Source organism: Anopheles aquasalis, chromosome 3, assembly GCF_943734665.1.
Source record: "Anopheles aquasalis chromosome 3, idAnoAquaMG_Q_19, whole genome shotgun sequence".
NCBI classification, from domain to species: domain Eukaryota; kingdom Metazoa; phylum Arthropoda; class Insecta; order Diptera; family Culicidae; genus Anopheles; species Anopheles aquasalis.
Window position 1 is genome coordinate 27,070,572 of NC_064878.1, and position 8,524 is coordinate 27,079,095.

The window sequence follows — 8,524 nt, forward strand, 5'->3', positions numbered from 1 at the left end:
TACAACCTACAATTATTGACATTAAGATACATTTTATGTCGCTCAAAAACTGTGGCCCCTAAAGTGGCGACATCCTTTCTTTGCAGGGCACCACATTGACCCTTTACGCCTTAATGATGGAAAGCAGTTATGCGTGTCTGTGCTTCGTGGCGTTCTTGCGTTCTTCAATTGTTTTAAGCGTCGTCATTTTGGAGGATTCCGTCGGATGCTTTAATGTCGGATGCGTGGCCATTTTCGAATGCATCTAATGACGCAAAAGCGTATCCACGTTCAAAAGAGATGAATGAACGTGTAAACGGTTTCACACCCTTGTTTTCCAAGGGATACACTAATATTGCATTTTAGCAGGACACTTTAAGGATCAATCAACGGGAAACCCTAAATGGGAGTGCAATGGTGCATTGCTTAATGTTCTTCCTGCCCGTGTAGATGCCATTAAAGGGGAAACGTACACAGGTATGAGTGCGTGTCGAATCAATTTCCATCGCTACTCCTTGCGGCCACAGAGACCGGGTAATCGTTATCGTTTGGTATGGAATTGTATGAGCCAATTGAACCCAGCTAATTCAGGATAGCAATCAATTGTTGATTAAATCCTTCTAATGTGGCTAATCCTTCTAAGGTAGTACAATAATTCTTTGAATACGTAAAGCTACCAATCTTGTAACAAAACGTTCAGAATTGTTAATACATTATTGACCGTCATGCAAAGTGAATGATTTATTTTTTACAAATTTTTATCCTCCTGTTGCATTTCAGTATAGATACACGAATACATAAGCACAGAAGCACTAGTATGTTTTTGAAAACAGTGTCTATGAATCGTAAAATGACCATTTACAGAATTTTTGGAAATCATTGTGAAATTATTTACTAACTATTTTACGCCAACTGCGATAAATTGAAGCAGCGAAAGCTTTTTAGATTGAAACTAGTCGTTCCCGGTAAACTTCGTTCTGCTACTCGGAGAGGCGAGTATATTTAAGATGTTGAATGTATAATTTTAAATGCAACATAAAAACGGAAACGGGATTTTAATGTATTTTTTTAAATTCGGAAGCTTTTTGGTACTCTATATTTTTGTTATTTGTCTGGTGCATAAGTGTATCAGTTTTTGTAGTTTTGGATGTGCTTTAGAAAATTATTAGACCCGGGAGAGTTGCCGTAATGTAACGAATACAATAATTCCAGTGGGTGGATTAACGTTGGTAGTTTGATTTGTCCACTTACGCAACACAATCCGGAAGATGCGCATCGAATTTTTGGTGCATTGTTATGTTAACACACCTTATCCATCTTCCCTATTACAACACACGATATTTCATGGTGGGGGATTGTAGAACCATATAGGAATGCGGCACGAAGTAATTGAACAACGGGAAGGATTCGCTTTTTGTCCATCTACGATCCTGATCTCGATTGCGTTGTTGCCTTCGTCTTTCGCTATCATTAATCCTTTCTCGTTGTTCTTGCGATCTTCATTTTGATTTTCATACATACGCAATTGAAGCTGAAAACATGCTTGAGCCCGTTGCTCAGCGGTCTGGTTTCTACAGATTAGTGCCAGTCTTTTTGAATTTCGATGGAGCACTCCTTTACTCGATCATCTGATTGAAGGCATTTTTTCTGACTGAATGGCTCAACTAAAATCAGATAATTTTCTTTTTACCACAATTAGTTCTTGATGTACTCGCCGTAGTTTTTATTCAAACCAAAATAATTACCAAACTTAATTCACTCGACGAATCATCGTTGGTTTGCTCAAACCCATCGCTCTTTGGTTTGATGGAAGCAAAAATTTAAAAACGAATTTGGTGACCACTGTCGAAAGTACCACAGTAGACGACGATGATCAATTTAGAGCAGCAATGTCGAATTCAACGGAGTGAGTAATGGAGCTGGTTGCCATCCAATGTTTTGAAATAATATCGAATCAAGTAGACTGTGAAGTGGAAATCCGGTGCAAAATTGAGTTCCGATTTGCCGTAAAAGGACAGAACTTACACAAAATTTTCTTCCGTATAAACCTTCCGCAGAGCAAGACGAATTCATTGGGCCAAGAATGAGTGAAATCGGCCCATACGTTCTCAAGTGATGTGCGTTCGAAAGTACGAGTTTGATTTTTATATATATGGATTATTCAAACGTATCCAGAAAAAAAACTCTCTGACCATAACACAATAATCCCGTTTACACCATGTGTTTTGAAGAATTAGAGAATTATGCAACAGTATCGAACATCAATGGCTACACGCCTCCTATAATGCTGTAAGCTGTAATAAAGTTCGTACTAGAGTCCGTTACTTTTTCCTCTCTTTTTCCTATCATGAAGGAATTCCTTCAATGTGCTACTACCACAGTTTTCCTTCACGGTTCACGGTGGACACGTGATAGTCTCACCGAAAGATGGTGTGTAAGTGTCGAACAACTAGAACAAACATCTGTTACCATAGACACGAAATATCTTCCGAGTTCATCGCTTCCGGGAAAGCTCAAACATCAAAGGAAAGCAACCGAATGGTGGTTTGCCAGCGTAAATCATCTGCAGTAGCGCGCTACCGAACACTCACCGTTCCTCGCTGCCAAGCAAATCAATTCGGGAACATTTGTCATTCCCTCGAGAACGCTGCGAGTGATCCATTTACCAACGAAGGTCCTTACCTTACACTTGAGTTTGTTGGTTTCGTTGACAGCTTAATCAGGCGCACTGTCGCAAGAAGCACACAGATGAGAATACGCTACTCCGCTAACCCCTGGTCTACCGTCTTCGGAAGAAAGAAAGTGTTTCTTTTTTACTTTCTTTTCGAGATTTGACAGCTCACTCACTGTTAATTACCGTGCGTGCCTGCGTGCCAAGCGCGACAGGATAGCAATCGGTAATAATGTGGCATCCTTCCCGATCTTCCCCAGAAACGCGATCACGATCTGAGGTGCACATGTGCGTAAAATTAGGTTTCAACCACGATGGCCGCGATCGCGTGCTCGGGAGCATCATGCCCCCAACATGATGAGCGGTAATCGAAACAAGGGACGCAACATAAAATTAAATAAAAACCAACGTGGCACGAAAACAACACCAGATCAAGGGTGGGATCGCGTTGGAGTACGATCACGGGAGTGGCGCAGCAGTGCAAGTTCATTCATATTTCTGGTCTCCGGAAGACGCTGGCCCGGGGCAGAACGGAACACCATGGTAACGAATCGGAACGGTTTGACAAGGACGCGTGTGTGACAAGGGGTGTCGGAAACGGTACGCGTAGAGAAATGCAGAGAAACTGAAGAAACGAAGAAAAGCTACGGCTGATAATTGTGCTCGATTAATCAAACGATCACAACCATGAAATTATTACTAAACAGACATCACAGGACCTGGGAAGAAGGCAACTGACAAAGAAATAAACAGGTATAGGATAGGACAAAAGCAGAGACAATTGAGAGAAGAAACAGGGATTAAGACACCGCCACTTTTTGGGGGCTCGCACATCCTACGCCTTGTGATAGCTTGACGGTGCTTTTCCATATGGTGCACACCGGCGAAAGCCACTGATGAAGTTTTTATTAAATCTTCCAGGAAATAAGACCAAATATTCCTCAAAAGTTGTAGTTTCATTTAGGTAAAAAAATTATTTGTTTCTCCACAAGAAATCTTCAAAACTGAACCATTTTTTTAGAATTTAAAACACTAGCTGATAACCGGTCAAGCATTCTCATTATAACAGCATAATCAGGGTGTTTCATTTGGTTGCAATTCTACGCCTGCACCGAATGGGAAACCCCCCAATCGTACACGTAAACTCTCGAACTGATAACGACGTACTCTACATGATGGGGTCCCCATCTTCCGACAGTTCTGTTCAGATCATCGGTGGTAACGGACGTGAAAATCGTGGTACTAAGATGAGGTGGTTGCTAATTCGAAAGCAACATTTGTTCGCGGTGCTGATGCTCATAACGATGAGCCAGGCGTGAGTCAAGTCCAGCTTGTTCTTCCTCAGCAGTGAATTACGAGTCCCAATGGCTATTTTCTTGCAGTGTACTCATTGTTGGACCCCGCTCGCTTCGTGCCAATCGAGAATACACGGTCGGGATAAGTAACTTTTTTGGAAACAGTAACAAGGTCAACCTTCTTCTGCGCTTGGAAGGCCGCGACGAGAATGGCCAAACTTTGCTTAGTCTCACTAAACCGACAGATGTGCGAATAAATACCAACAAAATCGTAAGCTTCAAGGTAAGGGAAAAGTGGAACTAGGTGGCATCTTCTTGGTTATTCAACATCCATTTTCCGTTCGTTTTGTGTTCCGTTCCGTTGCAGATTCCCCCAATCTTATCTCCTGCCACCTTTAAACTCACTGCAGAAGGGGCGGCGGGATTCATGTTTAATCAAGAAGTTGAGCTGGAGTACAAAACCAAATTCAGTGCCGGCAAGCCCGTATTCAGACCGGGAGATAACGTTCAGTTCCGTGTAATAGTGCTGGATCCTGATCTGAGACCACCTTCAGACATAAGAACGAAACGGTGACCGTATAAGATTCGGCCGGTAACATCATTCGCAAATGGTCGGATGCGCAACTGAATCACGGAGTGTTGGATGCCGAAATGGATATTGCTCCGTCCCCATCCCTTGGAACGTACATTATCGAAGCTAGAGCAAACGATGAACTTTTGGTGTCGAAAACGTTCGAGGTGAAGGAGTACCTGCTGTCAACGTTCGAAGTCGATATCTATCCATCAACAGTACCACTCGAAGAGCACCAGGCACTTGATCTCACGGTAGTGGCCAGTTACTATGTTGGCAAGCCGGTTGTTGGCACGCTGAACTATAGCAATATTGAAGTTAAACAGGATATGAAATTCACCATCGCTTGCTCCGATCGTATGCCTTTCTTTGTGTACTACGTTGTCTCTAAAGGAAATATTGTGGAATCCGGTGCCCTCCGGCCTGGCAAGCTGGCTAGATATATGCTGCAACTGAAGGCGACGGAGAAGATGGCTCCCAGATCGAAATTAGTCGTTGCAACTGCAATCAATAACGTCGTTGTGTTCGACTATGTAGACCTCCAGTTTCACGAATTTCAGAACAAAGTAAATTGAGATCGTTGGTTCAAACTGACATACCTAGACTAAGCTATTATCTGCTTCTCCCTTGCTGCAGATTGATATGAATCTCGATGAACCAGAAATAAGACCGGGAGGACAGATAGCTTTAAACATAAGTGGCATCGCCAAATCGTACGTTGCGTCGTACGACGAGAGTTTACACCAACATGGCAAACAGCATGGCATCATTCGCGAAGATATTTGGAAGCTATTTGATGATTTTCACGCCTCACCACAAAACTACACAGACCAGATTCATGTAAGTGTTCAACAAGTTAGCTAATAGTACGTAATAATTAATTTGTATTCTTACCCATTTCAGAGCATGGGTCTATTCGCTCGCTCGCTAGACGAAGTGACAATAGATAAAGGCAAGTAAACACGAACCTGTGCTTCTGATTTTTGTTCTTATGAGTGGAATTCTTATCCATCATACAGCCAATGACAAGTCTGCACGTATTGGAGGAGCTGGTAGAGCGACTGGAGGTCGAAGTGCAATTGATCTGGTGCAGAAATTAGTACAATACAGAACCGACGCTTCCCACGACAGGCCACTTCATAGAGTTACAACAAGCACCTGACACAATAACTTCCTGGTACTTGATTGGATTCTCCATTGATCCAGTGCATGGATTTGGTATCATCGGGAAACCCATTCGCTACACCACCGTGCAGCGTTTCTACATCGTCGACAACCTACCGTACTCTATCAAGTGCGATGAAGCGGTTCTACTGCAGTTCACTCTGTTCAATGTCCTTGGATCTGACTACATTGCAGATGTGACGATGATCAACGCTAACGATGAAGTCGAATTCGTCGGTCAACCGGCAAATGATAGGCATGCTCTACTTAAACTCGACCGCTAAGTGTTACCCATTTTTGTTCATAAAATGAATATTGAAATTTAAAATTTCAGCTCAAAACCACACAAAATCGGTTTCCGTTCCACCGAACGTAGGTACTCCTGTTTCATTCCTTGTCAAGGCAAAAAAACTGGGCGACATGACGGTTCGTCTGAAGGCGTCGATCGTCGAGTACAGATAGCGAAAGTGGAATCAAAATACTTCTCTCACAATATTCGCAAGAATGAAGCGATTGAAATTGATTTGAAAATTGGTCAGCAACCCGATGCAAAGTCGGTGAAGATCGACTTTTCCCTCATCCGTAAGTGCGGTTAGCTGAGGATGTATGTTACTCATGATCTCGTAATCTAATGCTCCGGCTTACTTTCAACACTTTCAGCTGACGTTATAACGAACGTGGTGTATAACTTCGGAAACATCGTCACTTACCCTACCGGTTGTGGAGAACAAACCATGGTCAAATTCATACCGAACATTGTGGCACTGGACTACATGCACGCGATTAAGTCGACCGAGTACTTGCTAATGGAACGGGCTAAAAAACATCTGCTTGTTGGCTACCAGAGCCAGTTAAAATATCGCCAATCGGATGGTTCATTCAGTTTCTGGAGCTATAAGGGAAGCAACGGAAACGTGTTTTTAACAGCATTTGTTGGCAAATCGTTAAAAGTTGCAGCAAAGTACATCTATGGGGAACCGAGTCAGATCTGGAAAGGATATCGCTGGTTGGCATCGAAGCAGCAATCAGATGGTCGGTTTTACGAAGACGGATCGTCTTCGTACAGCATCGTGCAGGCTAATCACCGACGAGGCATAGCTCTGACAGCATACGTAATGACCGCCTTTCTGGAGGACTCTAGCGTGGCAGCCAGCTATCCAACCGTAGTCTCGCGAGGTATCAACTACATTGCTGGAAACTTAAACTCGATATACGCATTTGCGGCAGCTTCATTCCGCAACAATCGAATCAGCGCTCCAACATGGCGTTGGTAGAGATGAACCTACCGAGTGGCTATGTGACAGAGGCCAGCTCTATTGTTGCTGAAACATCAATCAACCCGATAAGAGTAAGTGTACACATACTGGTGGTCTGTGGTACATCAAATTGAAAAAACATCCTTTGTTTCGTAGAAAATTGAGATCCTGTATGGAGCATCGAAAGCTGCGCTTTACTACGATAACATGGGCTCCGAGAACAATTGCTTCGTGATCGTAGCAACCAGACGCTTCAAGGTGGCGTTCAAGAGACCGGCCTACGTTAAAGTGTACGATTACTATCAACCGGGTAAGTAGCAAACTCATTAGCCTAACGGTCATTCAACCCGTTCTAACCCGTTCCTCTTCTATCCTCAGAGATCAACGCAGTCCGTGTGTACGAGGTAGAGAAACAAGGGATTTGCGACGTGTGTGAAGCAGCAGAATGTCCTCCGTCTTGTAAACACAGCTGGCCAAGACATGGCAAGAATTTCGGCATCGAGTAGCATCTACTCCAGAAGGGGGAGAGGACGGTGGATTCTTCTGACTAAATTGTAACGTTTCTCCTTTTTATTCCATAATACATAATATCCGCATAAACATCGCGCGTGTTCGAGTGTGTTACTGTGTCCGGGAAGTGTTTCATCGTGTTTGGATACGTCTAGTGTTCCTGGTGTGTTCCTTGTGGGTTTATATGTATGTGTATGTGGCTGTGAATTGTAGGGGTGTAAGTGATCTTTTGAATTTCGCCCATTTACTTCGCGGTCCTTTCGCACGATTCGCAACCACCGGGCGACCCCCGGGGTTGTAATAAAGAGATAAGGTATAATTATTGCTAAACGATCCCGATCGTAAGGGAAGGCGAGTTGAGCGTGTTCCCCTCTTCGTCAGACTCATCTGTCTCGCCGAGTATCGCCCCATCTTCACGCGCCTTTCTTCAAACCACGTGCTCCGTGCGCCAAATCCGGGACCAATCAACTCATCCTAATCGTCCACCCACGGTCAGCGGTACCTTCTCACATTCCGTTGCGCTTGTACTGCCTTTGCCATTCCGTTTATCATTACAATATTCCGTGTTTTGTTTGGTTTCTGTTTGTTTGTTCTTTTGTTTACTTTGTTTAGACTTTGGAAAAAATCCACTTTCATTCACCTCCCAAACCTTGCGCTTCTTCGCCCAGGTTTACACTCCGTTCCGTGTCTTACAAATATATGATGATTTGTATATATGCTTTTTTTTTGTTGTATGCATTTATGTATGTATTACGCGCCATTGTTTGCTGAACATCCTCGGTTCTGAGGGGGTTTGCTTTTATTCTTGGTTGTATTACGTCCATGCAGGCCGATGATGCTGCTTCGCTCGCTCTTCTATTTGTAACCTGATTTTTTTTGTCTTGTTTGCTAAAGCTGATGATGCTGCAATGCGCTTGCGCTTCTATCTAATTCCTTGTCACGTGTGTCCGTGTGTGCGGGCGTTCTGGAAACACCGTAGCGGTTTTACTTTGTTACATTTCTATCATTACCATTTCAATCCGATTATCTAACAATATCATTGTGTTGCATTTAGTTTAGAGTTTTAGCTTTTGCGCCC

General features: G+C 43.3%; 1 pseudogene; it reads left to right on the forward strand.

The window, feature by feature from the left end:
• Positions 1-3,869: 3,869 nt before the first annotated feature.
• LOC126574598 (CD109 antigen-like) lies at positions 3,870-7,442 on the forward strand (annotated as a pseudogene).
• The last annotated feature ends 1,082 nt before the right edge of the window (positions 7,443-8,524 follow it).